Below are 22,215 nucleotides of genomic sequence, written 5' to 3'. Positions count from 1 at the left end.
ATTTGCCACCTGACAGAAGAAATGGGTCTGGCACGGCTGTTTTTCAGATCTGCCACGACCAACCCGGTAACGCAATTTCTTTGGCAACGTTTCGTTTTGCCGTTTGCGCTCCACAGTTGAAAGCTAGCAACAGTGCTGTTGTCAGAGATCTTCTTTCTTTCAGGTACCAATGAGTTCATTCCTATCCCTATGTGGACGCATCCTGACGCCAAGTAATAACACATAGCCGTCCAGGTTATTGCCCAAAGCGGGACTCGAACTGATGACTTCAACATTAGGAATCAACAACGATACTTGTGATGGTAGGGTCGTACAATAAACCCAGCCGTACAGAGTAACACGCTGTGACAGGATAGTCTTATGTCCTGACTGCGTTAGTAACCATCGAGATGGCACACCGTTCAGCTTCGCTGTGTTTTTTAGGCTTCTTTCACACGTTTCTATGCAAGGTAGGAACGGTCTCCTGCCTCTGTTTCTAGAGAACAACACGCGATAACACACCGCCTGTTTATACGAGACTAGGTGGCATACCGAGAAGTAGTGAAGTCAAAAAGAAGAAGAAATGGGGGTTTAGCTTTAACATTTCGCCGAAGACAAGGTGAGGATATGTAGCATAATCTCAGACTGAACTATGATCTGAAAAGAAATCGATCATTCCCTTTTCAAAGAAACTATCCATACATTTGCGTTAGGCAATTAGAGAAACTAGAAAAATTTAAATTTAGTTAGAGGGATGAGAATTTGAAATCAACTCCTCCCGAATGCAAGAGTATTGCGTCAGCTATTGAGATCACAGGGGGAAGATAATCTCATCAGAATGTATTCACAATATTAAAGCCCGAATCTACCATAGAGATAAATTATTTGTTTTGTTCTGCTATCAGTCACATTATTTACTAATTTTATTAATCGATTTCATTGCTACAAGTATTTGGTACCGAACTACGTAAAGAACGGAACGCTCAGGAATGAATTCAGTTAAAAAAGGAAGTCAGGTTTAAGTCGTTCTGAACAGCTTTTATAAAAGAGATTTCAATGCAAAACCGCAAAAGGCTGTTACAGTTTTTGTAATAATTTTTTGCAGCAAAATATTTAAAATATAAACTGTTGTGTGATGGTAACAAAAGAAACTATTTATTCCCTAGGTTAACGTTAAAAAAAAAGGCCGATAAACCCTTCTGTATGGAAACTAGTCGTAAGTATGTAGAAATTACTTTAAAATCGTAGCAGTGTATAGATATGGAAAACAAATTAATTATGTGATCCGTAGGATAACAATATATATACAGTTACGACACCAGCACTTAGCTAGTATGACTACAGTCAGCTATCGTATAAATGTTTTCGGTATTCTTCGCCGTATTACACCTTATTGCAGTAATATGGATCCGTATATTCCTTGTTAGTAGAGTGTATATGTATTTTTTATGATCTGGCTTCGTATTTCCTACCTTTCTTTGTCTTGGTCCTATTATCCTCCAGTTTTGAAGGAAACCACATTGAGATTTTTTGTTCATGTTATAGCTCATCAAAAACTGAAACATTCCGACAAGTAACGTGAAAATAAACTTGCAGACAATTAACGTTATTTAAATCGCTTTTCTTGTCGATTGTCATTTCCTGTTTCAAGCCGCGGCACATGGCTCTAGTAAGTTTACCACCATGAACTGCAGGACAGACTGTTTACCACATGGGGTTTAATGTTATAGTGCCACTGAAATAATCTCAGATTCTGTGAAGCTTTCTGGAAACATTTGCTATATAATTCTCCTTTAGTGTGCCTTCATTTTCCGTGTTGTACATCTGTTCCTAGGAATTAACCATTAAGACTTGCAAGCTCATTTGGACGATGGATTTAAAAAAAAACTAATATATTATACACATAGAACGTTAGTCGTAGTAAACAGCTCATAGTAAATACGAAAGGAGCCGCCTGTGCGATTGTTTTCCAAATATATTGTGTGTTCATCTTTCAGACAGTGAAACATAATAATTACTTTTTAAAATGAAGTTTCAGTGATTCATTGCATATATTAACGTACGCAATCTCCGCCTTGTCGATTAAAATAGTTCACGTAATTGAAAAACGATTACCATTTAAGACTTAACGGTACGCAAAACAGTTCGCGTTGACTTGTCCATCCGCGTTTGATTGCACGGAAACTACACGCAGTGCAGTGAAAACAAATCTTCGCAATTAATTTTTTTGACGGGACGGCTCTTTTTATAATACATTTTTAACACTGCTTACAATTTTTTCTTGTGACAAAACTGGTCCAATTTAATTTTTAGAGAATAATTGACGTCCGCAGCAATTGGTAAATTCTTGTTGTGACAAATAATTAAAAATATTGCTGAATGTTTAATATGTATGAACTCGGACATTGTGTGCCATTTTTCCGATAGCACCTGTTTGCGCTTTCACACAGTGAACAAAAACGGAAGTTAAAATCGCAACCAAGTTGAGCCAGTGTCGGAAAAAATTTATAAAATGTAAAAATGACAGTACACGAAACTTCGGCATGATCTTTTATCAATATTTCCAATTTACTGCTAGTATTTCAAGCGAGAAACATTTCTAAAAATAAAAGTATTTTTATCAATATTTATCAAAACGTTTTACCATTAGATAGTCGAAAAATCGAGTCGTTAAATGTTTGCTTGTACAGCAAAATTCTTAAAAATGAAGACTTTAACCTACATTGAAGAACAAAGTAAAGTAAAGGTAGTTATGGTGCTGGAGGAAAATATGACAGGGAACTATAGGTATGAAAACTGCTTGAAGTGTTGTGTAAAATTTGCCTCATATATTAACTGAAATGAGATTACATTCCTACTAACTAGTAATGTAGAGATGATGTCTTGTACCACACTTCCGAAACAAAGCAGTCACTTCTGTTCGGATAAGTTAGTGCACGTTTAAACATAAGTGAAGCCCATAAACTTCCTTTCTAGGACTGCAATCATATGAAAGTCATGTCAAAATGCGATCTTACCATATATAAGAAGTATATGTAACTGACTGTGTAGAGGTATAATGTTGAGATGAACGCTTCGAGCACGGAATATTTTTGGCACTGTATTCTAGTAGCTCCTTCTGGCCTCACCCAGTATTCGAAGGGCAGTATACATTTCTCGTAAATGACATTTTTAATAAATTGTTAATTTTCATATTAGGTCCATGTATGTGCAACTGAATACAACCAGGTTCATCACCAAATGATAAAGTTGGTTTTACTCAGTTGCGCATCGACGGATCCAGCCTGAAAATTATCGGTATTTCAATACGTGCAACTTAGGAGAACAAGGGAACAAAATCTAAAGATGAATACATTTAGCCAACCAACAGGAGATTTCACGCAACAAATATTAGGAATAAAGGAACATTGACGTTAATAGAGCTTTTTTTGGATGAAAATTTATTTTAAATATTTAAAAAAACTGAAGGGATAAGTGTAAATGTACAATGAGGCCTCTTTCAAAATGTCAGTTGCTGATAACGCTATGTCAACGTCATGCCAGTACACGGCATCTCTGTGTCACTCAACATCAGACGCTGTTCACGCATCTCATACACTGTACCATGTCTGGTGAGAACACTAAACACGTAGGTCACTGATGCACTCTGGTGGTCGCTTTACCTTTCACAGAGACTTGAAGCTCTAATCATTTACCTCTCACCGAGAACTGCAACTTTGCTCATTTACATAGCCGCCGATGGCGTGTACATTTACACTCTAAGGTGACGAACGTCAAGGTATAGTGATATGCACTTGTGCAGAAGGCGGTTCAAATGGTTCAAATGGCTCTAAGCTCTGTGGGACTTAACACCTGAGGTCAACAGTCCCCTAAACTTAGAACTACTTAAACCTAACTAACCTAAGGACACCACACACATCCATGCCCGAGGCAGGATTCGAACCTGCGACCACAGCGCGGTTCCGGAATAAAGCGCCTAGATCCGCTCGGCCACAACGGCCGGCAGAAGAAGGCGGTAGCATCGCGTACACACACCATTAAAGAGCAGTGCATTGGCGGACATGGTAGTTGTACTCAACTTCTTGTTGTTGTTGTGGTCTTCAGTGCTGAGACTGGTTTGATGCAGCTCTCCATGCTACGCTATCCTGTGCAAGCTTCTTCATCTCCCAGTACCTACTGCAGCATACATCCTTCTGAATCTGTTTAGTGTATTCATCTCTTGGTCTCCCTCTACGATTTTTACCCTCCACGCTGCCCTCCAGTACTAAATTGGTGATCCATTGATGCCTCAGAACATGTCCTACCAACCGATCCCTTCTTCTAGTCAAGTTGTGCCACAAACTCCTCTTCTCCCCTAATCTATTCAATACCTCATCATTAGTTATGTGATCTATCCATCTAATCTTCAGCATTCTTCTGTAGCACCACATTTCGAAAGCTTCTATTCTATTCTTGTCTAAACTATTTATCGTCCATGATTCACTTCCATACAGGGCTACACTCCATACAAATACTTTCAGAAACGACTTCCTGAAACTTAAATCAATACTCGATGTTAACAACTTTCTCTTCCTCAGAAACGCTTTCCTTACCATTGCCAGTCTACATTTTATATCCTCTCTACTTCGACCCCAAGTAGCAAAACTCCTTTACTACTGTAAGTGTCTCATTTCCTAATCTAATTCCCTCAGCATCACCCGACTTAATTCGACTACATTCCATTATCCTCGTTTTGCTTTTGTTGATGTTCATCTTATACCCTCCTTTCAAGACACTGTCCATTCTGTTCAACTGCTCTTCCAAGTCATTTGCTGTCTCTGACAGAATTACAATGTCATCGGCGAACCTCAAAGTTTTTATTTCTTATCAATGGATTTTAATACCTACTCCGAACTTTTCTTTCGTTTCCTTTACTGCTTGCTCAATATACAGATTGCATATACAATAGCATCTGGGAGAGGCTACAACCCTGTCTCACTCCCTTCCTAACCACTGCTTCCCTTTCATGTCCCTCGACTCTTATATCTGCCATCTGATTTCTGTACAAATTGTAAATAGCCTTTCGCTCCCTGTATTTTACGCCTGCCACCTTCAGAATTTGAAAGAGAGTACGTGGAATGGTAGTTGGAGCTAGGCGCATGGGATATTCCACTCCCTAAATTCTTACGTACTTCTATAGTCTGAGATCCACAGTGTCAAGAGTACGCCGAGGATATCAAATTTAGGCATTACCTCTCATCACGGCCAACACAGTGGCTGATGGCCTTCAATTAACGAACGAGAGCAGTGATGTTTGCGCTGAATTGTCAATGTTAATAGAGAAGAAACACTGCGTGAAATAACCGCAGAAATGAATGTGGGACGTACAACAAACTGTGGCGTTGATGGGCTGTGGCAGCAGAAGACCAATGTAAGTGCCTTTGGTGACATCACTACATCGCCTGCAGTGTCTCTGCTGTGTTCGTGGGCATATCGGTTGGACCCTAGACAACTGAAAAATTGTGACATGGTCAGATTCCTGATTTCAGTTGGTAAAATCTGTTGGTAGAGTTCGAGTATGGCGCAGATCCCACGAATCCATGGACACAAGTTGCCAAGAAGGCACTGTACGAGCTGGTGGTTGCTCCATAGTGGTGTTGGTTTTCAGCCTTTTGTGGACTTCATGACTCCAAAGAACGGTGGAATTTTTTCGGGTGCCAATGCGCCATGTCACCGGCCCACAGTTGTCCGCGATGGGTTTGAAGGACATTCTGAACATTTCGAGTGAATGATTTGGCCACCCAGATCGCCCGCCATGAATCCCAATGAACATATATGGGCATAATCGAGAGGTCACTCCGTGCACAAAGTACTTCACCGACAACACTTTGCAATTGTGGACGGCTACAGTGTTCAGTTGCACTGACACCCGTTCATGTCTTCTGGCTGCTCCATTGTCTTTCTTTTTTTTTCTCTCGCAAATGTATTGAAGACACTGTTCAGAAAGTTAAAAATGTGTCACGGAATACTTCATTTTTTTTCACTTTTATCTGAAGAATGCTGGCGAATGTCTTATCGTTTCAGTAAATGTAACTTTAGGTTTAGGTAAAGTTGATATCCACGTTTCGGTTTGCATATTAACCAAGAAACAATATTTAAATTCTACGACAAATTTGTACCTCTATCTGAGGATAGCATCATCATGAGATCAGCAACTTCTCTAAATACAACAGATTCGACCCATCAGTCGCAAAATGCTACATTCTTCCGTGGTTATTGCTACACATTTCAAGCAGAGCGTTTCAGGAATTAGTAAGCTGAAATGCCACGACTGTAGTACATGAAGTTTAGAAATAAATAAGTCTAATGTGCTTATTTTCATTAAAATGCATTTTGCAGTCGACAGTATAATCCGCAAAACAATATGGTCTGCTCCGATAGGACATAACCGACGACAGTGTGTGTGTGTGTGTGTGTGTTGTATGTAAGTGCGGGGGAGTGTATGTGACAGATTCGGCTATACCATTAGTGATGCAAGCGCACCGAAACCTGGGCGGGATAATTTTTCACTGGAGTTACTGTACCATGACAGTTGATTTAATTTGCGCTCTCTCGGTTTAATGAAAATATCGTGCACCTGACGCGGACATGTCATTCAGGAAATGAATAATGATTTAACGAGTGGCCTCGTCCCACGCAGCCATTTTCGGTAATGTTCCGACGCCGTATCTCGCGCCGATCCATGCCCAAGCTGCGCTGAATTCAGCCGCCAGAGATGTGAGAGTGGAAGCTTCGCGTGTAAAATCTTTGCCCCTTTTTTTTATCGAGCGAGTCAACCCAAAAAAGCACGTTTATTGCCAGTCTGGAAACCGAATCTCTTAAGGGAGATGGCACCACGCAGTCTGCAGTGACTTCTGCACGTTTACCAAATGTAATGAACAGAAGCCGTACTCGCGTTCTGAGACGCAGTGGATGATTTTTAACGTTTAAAAAGGTTGTAAGCGCGGATTTTTGGCTGAGTATGCATGTTGATTACTGGATGTAAGGTAAATTAGCGCATATGAGAATGTAATGTGAAAGTAAAAGGCTAAAATCTCTCAAGAGAAGCTGAGTTTTCGCAAAACATGTTAAACGAAAAGAAACCAAATTGGAATTCAATCAGAGAAGTTGTATTCACGTTACCAGTGTCATCTGATATGCTGAATAAAAATTAAGTCCCAAATCCTACTCGGCAGATGTACTCCGTAGTTTGCGAAAGCGGAAAACCGACTACGAAGTCTCCTGTTACGAGGATTTACGTACACTGGCATTGATATGTTGCTGTAGTACTACGAAGCGCACTAGTCCCATCCTCTTCTCTATAACGTTGCCTTATCCCGATGAATCTACAGAACATACTGTCACATACACTCTTGCTACCTTGGTTCAGTACTTTACTCTGTACCAGTAGCTTCTCATCTGCAGTTACGTCACTTGAAATCAAACATTCTAGAAAAGAAGGTTATAATCACAACAACCAACCATTATATGCCTGATTTCGGTAGAATAATTATTACTTAAAATATGTTGCAATTTTACAGGACTGAATAAAACTCACAGCTGATGATGGCACAAAGGTGCTGAAACATATTTGGGTGTTTGCAAACAACAGTTTGGGGTGATAGGGTTTTTTCCCTGCTTTCTACCAACTCTGAAAACACTCACCTTAACAATCTCTGCAGAAACACGCCTGCCCCAAACCGACTTACAATTTCTTCTTCAGATGAGAAAAGCTTTAAAAATCTTAGCTGCAATACACGTGTCGACATGGTGCAAATAATTTAATTTTTCCAGTTCTGACTGGACTAATAAATGAGGGAAAGGCGTTGAATTCTACAACACTGCCACTTTTCTGAACCCGTTTGTTAGTTAGTAAGCCCGTACTAGTACACAGTTCAGAACTGAATGCACGAAAATTTATATAAGCCAGCTTAAAGCTTTTACCCATGCCTAATGCAGACAATGGAAACTCCCCATCGCATCCCTCTAAGATTTAAAAAGGATGCAAAATAGAAACAGTGAACGGTTCATGAACAAGTAGTGCAATAAAGAGCAGCGTCAGGCAGCAGTGGCGTCATGGGTAAGTAGGTAAGTGGTCATGGAGTTGTACTGCCAAGCGAGCGAGCCGTGTTCAATACTTCCGGTCAGAGAGGCAGTGGCCCTTTGTAATCAAAAAAATGAGTAAAGGAATCAACAATCAACTTGAACGGACGCCTTGTGGCGTCCGCCCAGACCAGACGCAACGAACAACAATGAACAAAATACAGAAAAAAATACTCACTCGTCATACTTTTTTTTCTTTTACACAACATTATGAACTTCCCGTCCGGTAACTGAAATGTTTGTTCCCTTTCTGTAGTCTTGGCAGTTGTCATACTATACATTGGTTGTAGATCATGAGTCATATGTAAGAATACGTTACCGTCACACACATAGACTTCTCACAGAAATGAAAACAACAAATAAACGGGTGTGAACTATGTTACCACAAAAGAATTCAAGAGTCAAGACTTCCGAAACGGAACGCAGCTTCAAAAACGTTAAAAACGTATGTTTTGACTGTGTCATTGTGAAACGGTTGCGTTCATTTGTTGCAGCTTATGTGATAAACTAATATCTTGTCATTATATCCTTGGAAGCCATCACATTCACATTCATACTAACACCTACATCGGACAAGGAGGCATATCTCACTTACTTACCAGTTATACAAATTATTGGTGCGTCTATAAAAGATTCCTATCACATGGCACACGTACTGTCATTAATTCCGTGTATGACATACCAGACGTGTCTTCCGGTGGAGGATTCGGTTGACTTGTCGCCTTGTCATCAAACGTTTGCGGTTCCCAGGATTCGAACCTGCGACCGTAGCAGCCGCTTCGTTCCGGACTGAAGCGCCTAGAACGCTCGAACACAGGAGCCAGCACTTCACTTACATGGCACATTTATTCCTTCATTCACTTAGGCAACAAAAGCCAGCATTAACGTTATTTATCAGAAATAATATAGTAAGAATAAATTTAATTATTATGTAAAATTAAGGTTCTCTCAAAGGACGGTGTACTCTGTAATTTAACGATTAGATATACACATAATCTTCTTTAATGGCTTCTCTTCTTCATACAACATATAAACATGTCACGAAGTGATTTATCAAAAAGGTTCTAAATCCCATGTTTTATGTAATTTCGTGTATCACAGATATTACTTTATACACGGTGGTCCATTGACCGTGACCGGGCCAAATATATCACGTAATAAGCGTCAAACGAAAAAACTACAAAGAACGTAACTTGTCTAGCTTGAAGGGGGAAACCGGATGGCACTGTGGTTGACCCGCTAGGTGGCGCTGCCATAGGTCAAACGAATATCAACTGCGTTTTTTTAAATAGGAACCCCCATTTTTTATAACATATTCGTGTAGTACGTAAAGAAATATGAATGTTTTAGTTGGACCACTTTTTTCGCTTTGTGATAGATAGCACTGTAATAGTCACAATTATATGGCTCACAATTTTAGACGAAAAGTTGGTAACAGGTAGGTTTTTTAAATTAAAATACAGTCGTAGGTACGTTTGAACATTTTATTTCGGTTGTTCCAATTTAATACATGTACTTTTGTGAACTTATCATTTCTGAGAACGCATGCTGTTACAGCATGATTACCTGTAAATACCACATTAATGCAATAAATGCTCAAAATGATGTCCGTCAACCTCAGTGCATTTGCAATACGTGTAACGACATTCCTCTCAACAGCGAGTAGATCGCCTTCCGTAATGTTCCCACATGCATTGACAATGCGCTGCAGTCCGGAACCGTGCGACTGCTACGGTCGCAGGTTCGAATTCTGCCTCGGGCATGGATGTGTGTGATGTCCTTAGATTAGTTAGGTTTAAGTAGTTCTAAGTTCTAGGGGACTAATGACCACAGCAGTTGAGTCCCATAGTGCTCAGAGCCATTTGAACCATTTTTGAACAATGCGCTGATGCATGTTGTCAGGCGTTGTCGGTGGATCACGATAGCAAATATCCTTCAACTTTCCCCACAGAAAGAAATCTGTGGACATCAGACCCGGTGAACGTGCGCGCCATGGTATCAATCCACCTGTCATGAAATATGCTATACAAGACCGCTTCAACCGCACGCGAGCTATCTGCCGGACATCCATCATGTTGGAAGTACATCGCCATTCTGTCATGCAGTGAAACATCTTGTAGTAACATCGGTAGAACATTACGTAGGAAATCAGCATACATTGCACCATTTAGATTGCCATCGATAAAATGGGGGCCAATTATCCTTTCTCCCACAATGCTGCACCATACATTAACCCGCCAAGGTCGCTGATGTTCCACTTGTCGCAGCCGTCTTGGATTTTCGGTTGCCCAATAGTGCATATTACGTTACCGCTGTTGGTGAATGACACTTCGTCGGTAAATAGAACGCGTGCAAAAAATCTGTCATCGTCCTGTAATTTCTCTTGTGCCCAGTGGTATAACTGTACACGACGTTCAAAGTCGTCGCCATGCAATTCCTGGTGCATAGCAATATGGTAAGGGTGCAATCGATGTTGATGTAGCATTCTCAACACCGACGTTTATGAGATTCCAGATTCTCGCGCAACTTGTCTGCTACTGATGTGCGGATTAGCTGCGACAGCAGCTAAAACATCTACTTGGGCATTATCATTTTGCCGGCCGCGATGGTCTAGCGGTTCTAGGCGCTCAGTCCGGAACCGCGCGACTGCTACGGTCGCAGGTTCGAATCCTGCCTCGGGCATGGATGTGTGTGATGTCCTTAGGTTAGTTAGGTTTAAGTAGTTCTAAGTTCTAGGCGACTGATGCCACAGATGTTAAGTCCCATAGTGCTCAGAGCCATTTGAACCATTATCATTTGTTGCAGGTCGTGGTTGACGTTTCACATGTGGCTAGACACTTCCTGTTTCCTTAAATAACGTAACTATCCGGTTAACGGTCCGGACACTTGGATGATGTCGTCCAGTATATCGAGCAGCATACACAACGCATGCCCGTTGGGCATTTTGATCACAATAGCCATACATCAACACGATATCGACTTTTTCCGCAATTGGTAAATTGTCCATTTTAACACGGGTAATGTATCACGAATACGTTTGTGGCTATTACAGTGCCGTCTATCACAAAGCGAAAAAAATGGTCCAACTAAAACATTCATATTTCTTTACGTACTGCACGAATATGGGGGTTCCTATTTAAAAAAACGCAGTTGATATCCGTTTGACCTATGGCAGTGCCATCTAGCGGGCCAACCATAGCGCCATCTGGTTTCCCCCTTCAAGCTAGACAAGTTTCGTTCTTTGTAGTTTTTTTGTTTGACGCTTATTTCGTGAGATATTTGGCCCAATCACTACCAATGGACCACCCTGTATAATATGAAATTTTTACAGTCGTTAATTATTATTACGAAAGGTATTAGAAAGTTTCATCTCATTTTATGTATGGCAAACGTCTGTTTTTATTCAAAATGCTGGAAGTGACAACCTCTCGCTCTTCAGGTACCTACAGACAGCTTAGCTTTAAATGACGACTGACTCGAGTGCGAAGATATGTCACAGTGAAACCATGAGTGATTACATTAATCAGCTACGCTCTAGTCTGATTTTTTATGGGCGATGTGCCTTACTGGCCAACGGCCTTGCCGCAGTGGTAACACCGGTTTCCGCCAGATCACCGAAGTTAAGCGCTGTCGAGCTGGGCTAGCACTTGGATGGGTGACCATCCGGTCTGCCGAGCGCTGTTGGCAAGCGGGGTGCACTCAGCACTTGTGAGGCAAACTGAGGAGCTACTTGATTGAGAAGTAGCGGCTCCGGTTTCGTAAACTGACGTACGGCTGGCAGAGCTGTGTGCTGACCACATGCGCCTCCGTATCCGCATCCAAGTACGCCTGTGAGGTGAGGACGACATGGCAGTCGGTCGTACCGTTGGGCCTTCATGGCCTTTTCGGGCGACTAGGCTGACATGAATTCCGGTAATTCCTGAGTAGTCCTGCCAATACGCGACGGCTGAGTTCGACGTAAAAGAGCACAGAAAACATTGCGCCTAACTCACATACGAGGAACTTTATGCCACATCCGCCCGACGTCAATCGTTGAGCACGTCTATCCACCTAGCCCGGAAGAAGTCCGGTCTTTCCAAAGTTATTACTTACTCTGGATTTAGTTCACGACAGAATCATTTCGTACATTTTGCCCCAGCGTTTAACAGAAGCAGCTCGCACGTCACGTATATTGAACACCAATTACAAGAATATTTACAAACGAACGAGTCCAATACATTGCTGTCACTGGCGGATACAGCAGTGGTAATTCTACCTGTGAACATGTTGGTTGTAAGCTCTTTAAATTTGTGATTTGTCAGCCACATACTTTCAAGAAGTAGCACTATGTCCGCATATACTGGTTTGTGTGACAACGTGGCGTTTCGATTAATTTCGCACTCTGTACGTCATTGGATTTCCTGCACAAGGGGAAATCTTACAATGTTTATACGTGTGTGTGTGTGTGTGTGTGTGTGTGTATGTGTGTGTGTGTGTGTGTCTAAGCAGTGCAATGTAGTCGTAGAGTTTATTGTATGTAAGTCAGAAGCCAGCAATATGGTTTCTCGTATTTTACATACTCCTATGATGTTTACTAATGGACTTGAGTCTAAGCACGTTATTGTTTCGTCATTCTCAAGTGCGTGATGTAGTTTGTAACAAAAACATACGTAAACGCGTGTATTAGTATTAAATGCATCATTGCTTGCCAAAAACTCTTAAAATTTTAAAAAAACTGTAAGTACTAAAACGGTACGACTGAAAGCATTTTGTGGGACTGAAACAGCGGGAAACCGGGGCAGAAACTGAAAGTATTTCAGTCAGTACTAAAAATACTCCTACTTTTAAAGTGGAAAGAACAAATATTACAGTTAAAGACGAGAATCTAGAAAAAAGTAGGAAAGTGAAGATATGTCTGGAAGCCAGAAGAAAAGATGAGCGTTTAAATGGACATTTTGAAGTATTACCGGAATTGTGATCATGCCATTGGAAAAGAAAGGAAAGAAGATGAAGTTTAACTCGTCACTATAGTTTCATCAGAGTAAATCCACTATCACGATTAGAGGAGAATGAAAGAAGCAACTTGTAAACGCTTTATTGAAGGAACCGTCCAGCTATTTATCTTAAATTCAGAGCGGAAACACATAACACGAATATGCACGGTAGTGACGGACTTTAACTCCACTCCTCCCCAATATTCGTACTGCATCGTCATCACCGCCACCTTGGTTTGACATGGGAAAAAGCTGCAGAAGGGACAGACGATGATTATACTGTGCAAAACTTATTACTGCAGAAGTTGGGTACTGTGGGTATATGGAAAAAATATCCATATAATATCAAGATACAGAAAAGAACGTCAATAGGAACTTCAGATCAGTCCAAAATGTAACTGCATCAAACATTAAAAAAAAAAAAGATCGCTGCTCCCTGTGTACCCATAACTGCTTCGATTACAGTAGATGGCTTCTGTGTGACACTATCGATACACACTCGACGAGGCGGATCGATAAATGTGACTGTGAATAAGTATTTTTAAGAGTCCGACAGTTCACCATGTTTCGTGAATACGTGTCTGCAGCTTCAGAAACAGCTGAATGCTTTCATTCGTGGTGGACATCCAGTAATTTTTCCCCCGCTTAGAGTAAATTTCTTCCTACACCTGCAACTCCACAACTTACATCAACATTTTACAAATAGCAGCTGCTTCTAGTGGAAACGAAATTAACCCTGTCCGCAAGACTAATGGCTCGTGGAACAAAGCTGTTGAACCACGAGAGGGAGCTAATGGTCTGTAAGGTTGTTGTTGCAGCGACGTTAAATTTCCGGGCGTCTGCGCTGCGCCCGAACTGCGTTTCTCGTTTCGTGTCGTTTTACCTCGGGGGAATTTAATTAAATTTTAATTCAGTTCCGTTGAGGTGGATACAATCACAAAGGGCTCAGGTCAGATCCCGAAGCGTGGTTTCTAACAAGGGTGGCTGCGGGTGTGTTCTGAAACGACCATGCCAGAAAGAGATCCTGAGGACTCATATCCGTGGGGATCGATTTTTGCAAACTGTTTGAATGGCTACGTGTAGGGAGTACTGCTTGGTGTCGTGGAGTATTAGACAACAGTTGAAGATTTCAGTTTTCTACTGAAATGTATCGTGGCAGTAAAAATGACTAACTGAAATTCCATATTTATGTTTAGAATTATTTCAGCGTTCATTATCGAGCTAAATCTTACTCTGGTGGTTATTCGGAGCAGAAATTATAGTCTGTCACGTCATAACATGTGGTACATTTAGATGTTTCAGTGTAACCGAATAAATAATCATGACGTAGTTATTATTTCTTTATAAACAGACGTAATGTTGCACTATTATACAGATTCGTTTTCTTCCACATTTTCAAACTTAGAATTTCAACTTTCAAAATTGAATTCTTATTATTTCAAGGGTGGGTTCAATACATAATGCAACACATTTCTATCTCAGTGAATGTCGGTTGAAAAAATGTTATTACGGGGCATCGTGGAATACTTCCGCTTCAGCCGCTATAGTTTCATATCGATCCGATAGGAGGGGGCTCCATGCATATCCTTTAAATTGGCGACCCTAACGGAGATGCGTTCCAAGCAGAGCGCTGCCATTGAGTTGCTTTAGGCGGGAAACCAGAGTCTCGCAGTTATTCATAGGCACTTGCAGAATGTCTAAGCGGGCGAGGAGTCACTCTCCACGAGGAAGCGGATATCGTCCCCCTAAAGACGACCATACGCAACAACGCGAACGCTACAAGGCGCCCCCAACGGTCTTAATCAAAATTCAAACTCCGCCAGGAGGATTCATCGGGTGTTCTTATTTGTTCACTATCAGCTCCCATATCTTGCATACGATGGGCGGCTCTACGAGACAGTGGATGCCTCGCGGGACACTGTACATGGATTACGCCACATTGGGACCACACTTCCACGCCGTACGCCACATTGGGACCACACTTCCACGCCGCTGGCATCGACATCCGGTTCCCCTAACCATGCTAGAGGAATCGGATTCCGACCATGGCTAACGATAGGCCTGGCACGCCCACCACGGACGCATCCTTTGGCCGGAATAGCCCCCATTCTACGTCCAATACTTTCCCACCCTACCCGCTCACGTTAGGCTAAATTTTTCTGCCTGACTGATGTAGTACTATCACCGTCAGAGGGTGATACGGGACTAGAAGTCCCACCACCTCACCTCCAAAGTGAATTGCAGTGACGCAGTCACTGCCCTGTGGATAAATTTACTGCCTCACCAACACAGTTAGACCGCAATAGACCGGTGATGCTGTATTGTAACATATCACAAAAAAAAAAAAGAATCTATCAGCACATAGGTGCGACTCCTGCGGTATTAGAACGTGCGGACACTCTCATACGAAGTGATCCACGGATCACAATCGAACACTTCGCTGCTCAACGGAACGTACCTGTTGGTAGTGCTGGCAAACTCCAGTTGGAGTACTCAAAGGTGTGGGCTGGGTTCCTTGCCTGCTAACAGAAGATTTCCACCTGTTTGGCTATCTGCACGCCACAGGAAACGGTACGTGGATGATGAGAAGGTTACTGATGCAGCAAGACGTTGGCTCCGACTTCGACCAGTATAATGGCACCTTGAGTGCATACGATCTTCCCAGTAACGAGGTGGAGGGCCGTCGCATTGAAAACAGATTATGTTGGGAGATGCATTACTTATTGCTCCCCTCCTCGTATTAGGGACAAGGTCTAAAAGCAAACATCTTAAAAAGGAAATAGATCCGAGATATGCTAAATGCTGCACTAACATCTCTGTCAGTTTCCACTCCTTCTTGAATGTCTTACCTACCATCTGCAAGATCAAAGTACTTGGCGAAAGGAAAATTTTATGGCATATTTTTAAATTCCTCCTACAACGTGACCATGCCATAGGTTGCGGTTTTCTCTAAGGTATGATCCATTACGTGTTACTGGGCATGCATTGATCTGTTTGGTGAAATGAAGGGTCATTTTTGGAAAGAATTACAACGGTAGGTGTACATGCCTCGTTGACGGAGTTCGTCATTATATCGAGTATTGTTTCTCAGGTTCTTCCGTAAGGACCTATCAGCTGTGAAATATCCTTTGAAGTAAGTGTAGTTATGATACCACGCCGTGTTTGGGTGAATCTCGACAGTATTATATCATCCGACACGGGAACGAGGTGGAATGGGATACAGCACAGTAATGTTTTACTATTTATTTGATGGAAACGGTCACTGCATGAGGATTTTGGATATGAGCAAATTTACGCCTAGTACCGAGGAGATCTTGCAAAACGCTTTGGTCTTTGTCACAGTTTGCGTCCCTCTCGTTCACTGGAGAGGGGCCCATTGTATCGTCAAGACTCTTATAATTAATGATTATGTACAGTGGTGACTGTGGCTCAAAAATGGTTCAAATGGCTCTGAGCACTATGGGACTTACCTTCTGAGGTCATCCGTCCCCTAGAACCTAGAACTACTTAAACCTAACTAACCTAAGGACATCACACACATCTATGCCCGAGGCAGGATTCGAACCTGCGACCGTAGCGGTCGCGCAGCTCCAGACTGTAGCACCTAGAACCGCTCGGCCACCTCGGCCGGCGGTGACCGTGGCCAACTGAGATGGAGGTATATGCAAAACATAGCGGAAACTGAATTGCACTTCACTGTCAAATCATCGTCCGAATTGTTCTATCAGTCACGGAAATGGAAAATGTTATACCTGTATTTATCAAACGGCGTAGAGATAACCTAAAGTGCGCGTCCACAGAAATTTCTCCAAGGCCGGGCAATATTCAAAAATCAAGTTTTTGTACAACCGTTTCGGGGAAGTTGAAATTGTATAGTGCTCTAAGAACTAAATTTGGCAATGACTTTGTGAAACGATTGATAGTTTCAACTTAATATTTTTAAGGTAGATTACTTTAATGCATGAAAGGTATACATACTTCATTAACACATAAAGTCTTTCCGTATCATCAATATCAATACAGGCTCCACATTTTTGATTTAACAGTATGAAATTACATGCCTCATATAATTAATTCCAAGAAGCTAGAAATTAAACTAGATATGTTCACATAAGAGATTTTTGTCCATATACCAGTAAGGTCTGGCCCTGAAAATTAAAGGTCTAAAACATTGAGAAATTCTTGTAGGTTTTAACATGAACAACTAGCGGAAACGTTAATGATTAATAGAAAAACAGATTATAGTCTTTAGAAACTGTTATACAACTTTGATATCATCTACAAAAATACATGTGCGTACAAAACTGTACATTACTTCATGTTAATGGATTTATTGAATTATGTTTATTTTGATCTGGGGGCAAGCGCCAGAATCCGGGCACCAGCGTGTTGGAATGGTCCCGTTCTGCAGTGCGTTAAGAACTGCCTATGAAATGGTAGAGAATGTACCGGGGACTACTTTGCTAAATTTCTATAAATCTTCACATTCTCAAGGACTGCCGGACTACACAGAAACTACCACGGTGCACAGGAAAAGTAATATCACTTATGACCAGCCTTAGAAGCAAGCAAAACCACGTTATATAACCATGGCTAGATCCACGATACCCGTCGCACTCGGTATTACTAAATGTACAGAGTACTACAATCACAGGTACTCATTTCTAGAAATCTGTACCTCAGATTCCGGGGGGGGGGGGGGGGGGAGGGGTCAGGTGCTAACCTCTCCGTTGTGAACGCCTGTGAATATTCAGCACAAGTCATTGGAAGTCCGCTGCAGAAACACTGAGCCATGCTTATGGCCAGCAGGTTAGGTTTTTAAGGGTGGGTACAAATAGTCTATACTGACAGGCGCAGTCCACTTCGCTGTGTGGTTAAAACCGTGCAGGAAACATGAAAACATCAGGCAGTAAATTATAAGACGTATGGCGGGATGACAGTGAAACGCAGAGAAAAAATAACTAACACGCTGAAGTGGTACATATTAAGGTGCCAATAATCCAACATATGTACATATACCTCTAATACCCTGTTTATAGGATACCATGTGTATAAAAAAACTACTTTTTGTTGCATTTAATTCTTTCAGTTATAATAAAATTAATTTTAAACACGCTTGCCCTTTTTTGACAAAGAGATTACAGAAAATTTGGCACCTCTTGCGTTTATTAGAAAATTTCCGAATTTAATTGAGCCGAATTCTATACTACAGAAGGTATAAGCTGCAGTAAAAACGGCAGACAGTCTAAAACAACACATAATTCAAAACAGAAAACAACGCAGTGAATAATTTTCTTCGGTATTGCGTGAAGAGTAAACAAATGTGGAATGTAAACTGTTGACAAGTAGTTCTGTTTCCGAATATCTGTTTCTTTATAAAGATACATAGGAAGCAGGGAGGTCAGAAATTCAGCTCAGGAAACAAATATCGGAAGACCATTTACGTCGCTGTCTGCAAGATATTGGATACAGCATGTGGTTAGGGAACATCTACGGATGCGCCCTGGAATTCCTGGCTTAGACGCGTGCTCTTGACATCGCGCTGGGAGCAGGTTGATACACGTGCCAGGTGCATGTGAAACAGTGCGACTGCCGCGTTGCAAAAACGAAACCTTCTGGAAGAGTTGTATCGAAAGCCATTCCGACGCGTCCGTCTCTGTTGTATCTGTGCTGAAGAGACTTTGTTGCTGGATTCAACGGAAGCAGTAGCCCTGCATCTAATATTCCACACTACAGTAGGTTTCTGTGTACAGGTAATCCTATTCCCTTTTATTGATGCGTCATGGGAACAAAAAATTTAAAAGTTATTTGAAGATTGTAGAAGAAAAAGAAAGTGTGTAAACTGTCTAGAATCGTGTCTACAGCGTGAGGGACGGATTCAGTTCTCTTTTCTTCGCAGAGGGGTTGGGATGATGAGTGGGGGTGGGGGGGGGGGAAGCTTTAATATAATGTCGAATAAATTGCGATATGAATAGCGTCCGTCTGAAAATTTGCGGAGTACTTGTGCCACGCAATCGATTAGAGAACTATAATAGCAGCAGACTCTAAAAAATTTGATTACGTCACAATGTAAAATCGAAGTGTTTACTCATAATTAGCTGTATTTCATTTCACCAAATACTACGACAGTGAACATTTTTCAAACTACGGCTAAATGGAAGTCTAATTGAGGGGAATACCGTTTCTTTCAGTAGTTTCCGCCGACGTTCAGGAAGTCACCCTCTTTACTTCTTACTGTCCTCCCTCCCTCTCTTCCCCTCTCCACCCCCCCCCCCCTCCCCGGTTCCTGCCTTACCTTACTCAGCTTTCTGTAGCTCTAGCTTCCCTAGTGTTACCTTTGGATCCACCAAGTATGTTGGGTTTGTACGTTCAGCCTCTCAATATACGCTTTCACGTGACTGGGATGTAACGGCCTGGTCAAAAGCCCATCCACGTTAACAGGCCCCCACACAAGCAACTAGCAGTATCTTACGTTAAACGTAGCTGGTAAGGATTTTTCGAATACTAACGCTCAGAAAAATCTTCTGCAAATGTTTTGTTATTGCTAAACCTGAATTACGTTTAAGTATTGTACATGAAATAACAAAAATCTGTGTTTATGTGTAAATTCTAAAAGAAAATTAATATCCCACATAATGCCGGATTAGCTTGCCAACCTGATTTCAGTGTCAGCGGAGACCGTCACGATGTGCTCAAACTACGGCGACGAACAGGCTAGGGTCATATCTGGGTACAAATGAGCGTACTGAAAAGTAAGCACTGCAAACAATTTGAATAGAACAGATCAAACAGGTTGAAAACGTTAACGCATTTTCTCAGATTAACAGATAATTTGCCACAGGGGGTGACGAGAATGTGAAAGCAGATGATTATAGCAGACACATATATTTGATTTTATATACATCTCCCCGTTACCTCCACCCTTCCTCGACTATCTGAACTCCCTCCCAAAGCCCAAACATCTACATAACCTCCAGCAAGAGCAGTCAAACAACTGGCACACTCCGGAAAACATGTCAAGTGCTTTTAATTAATATTAAATGTTTGTTGTTCTGTGCCAAATAATTTGACGGTGTTGTGTGGAAATCATGCGTTATTTGCTATGTGATCCGGTGAATTAAGTCGCCGCTGGCTCTACTCACTCGTCACCCCGTACAAATATTTCTGAAATCGTTGTTTTTTTATATAATTAGAAACACAGTCTGAGCAATATTGAAGGACTTTTTGTGACTCTGATTTTGTGCAAATAGTGTGCGTGATGCGCATCGGGATTTTGTCACTGTGCTGGGTGAGGCAAGCGCTGTGAATCGAAAAACTTCCGTCGCTTTATAATCAGAATCGAGCTGTGGAAAAGTAACATTGATGTAATAAACTTTTACGTGTCCCATGCAATTAACCTGAAGCAAATCAGCGCATTACAAAAAGCATCCTTGTGAAATGTAGAATTTGGGATGTAGCACAGACGCCGCCTTTCCACAATTTCTGTGGGCACATATCATGGCAAAAGTGGTATATTTTTCAGGGGAGCCTCGATACTTTTTTAAAATTACTATCTTTTATTTATTATCTTTCATGAACACTGCCAATGCCATAAAGGGCTGTACTGTAATAAAGTAAAATATATAGGTCCCATAAGGATAAGTTGAGGCTGCCCTAGATGAGTTGGTAATACGGATAACTTGAACACAAGGAAAGCTGGTTCAACCCCGGGTCGGCATGTGTATGGGTGGACCCACATGGCGTTTCCTAGGTCGATATTGTCTGGAATGAGTACCGAGGGTAGCCCTGGGACCAAAGCGACGTAATGATCGAGTGTGCGCCCACACAAAGACTTCTACGAGATTAAAATCAAATTTTAATTAGAATATTTTAATATTTGACTTAAAATTTACAAGAACTTCCAGCAATAATAGTCGGAGTAATATCCAAGAAAATAAATTACAGTAACAGACCTGCATGTATCGTCCTTTTTAACTCGCAGTCTAGTTATGTGTCACAGCTATACAAAGCTAATGGCAGGGTCTAAATTATAGGTCACAGCTATACAAAGCTAGCGTTCAGAAGGTTGGCAACTCTGAGAGACCGAGTAGCACACATAATCGCAGGAGTATGTTGTAATGCCCAGCAGCGTTACTGATGTGCCTGCGAGTTCCTTGAGCGACTTGAATTGGAAGGTGAGGATTTGAAGGTGAGGATTTTCTGAGCAATATTGTGACCAGAGATGAAACGTGGATGGGCCGAGACAAAAAGACATTTTGCTGCAAGATGGTGTAATGTTTTGGGTCACAACCAAGTGTGAAAGTTTTGCTTTTCTTTGTATAGTATTAGCTGCATACGACCAACGAACTTTTAGATGACATGATATATGCTGAGAAAAACGACAACAGAAAAAGCACAGAAAATATGCCGCAAACATGCCATAACGCACAATAAATAAGATTTAAAGAATTCACTGATTATGGCGATATTTGTCACTGAAACTAGTTTGGGGAAGAAATAAGTAAACAAATAGCAAAGTGTTTTACATCAATGCGGAATCAAGGTTCCCATATTATTGTTTTTCTACGCAAACATGGATCAAACGGAAGAGTTCCAAGATAAAGTTACTATTCTGTAGATCTGCGATAGAACTCAGACATCTTGTCCTAAGCCAAACAGCATGAAATAATACTTTAAAATACTAATCTTACAGCTAGCTTCAAGAATTAGAAAATGAAATGAGGTAAGAAGAATAACAATTTCTGACATTGTACGCCAATTTCGTAGCAGGTATAGTTTAAGAAAGCAAGATAATGTTTCATAAAAATATAGGTCACCCAGAGATACGAATGTTTCTTCTGTGCAGCACTACTGAAAAGAGAAAAGCAAAACTAGGTTAGAAACGAGTAGCAGGCATCGGCAACTATATTAACTTGAACTGTTTGCCTAATTACGGACTTCAGAATACGGCTCCACCTGCGTACCGTCGAATTCTATTTTTTCAGCGTAACAAGCAACACGAAATGAGATTTGCCGTGAATTCATCGCTCATATATGATTAACCCGAGGAGTAGCTTCACGCACCTGCTGAAATATGAATGTCAGAATCGATGCCAAAATTCATATCGAAGCGAACGAAATTTTTGTTTTGTTTGTGAATGTA

General features: G+C 41.3%; 1 protein-coding gene and 1 pseudogene across 1 annotated transcript in view; both read left to right on the top strand.

Moving 5' to 3' along the window:
• Nucleotides 1-22,215, top strand: part of LOC126235364 (uncharacterized) — a gene marked incomplete at its 3' end in the record, with an annotated part of 1,261,863 nt that overhangs the window by 238,519 nt on the left and 1,001,129 nt on the right. The window lies entirely within an intron of this gene.
• LOC126238026 (5S ribosomal RNA) lies at nt 11,670-11,787 on the top strand (annotated as a pseudogene).

The sequence above is a fragment of the Schistocerca nitens genome, chromosome 2 (genome assembly GCF_023898315.1).
Source record: "Schistocerca nitens isolate TAMUIC-IGC-003100 chromosome 2, iqSchNite1.1, whole genome shotgun sequence".
Lineage (NCBI taxonomy): Eukaryota > Metazoa > Arthropoda > Insecta > Orthoptera > Acrididae > Schistocerca > Schistocerca nitens.
This window is presented reverse-complemented; position numbering and strand designations above follow the sequence as displayed.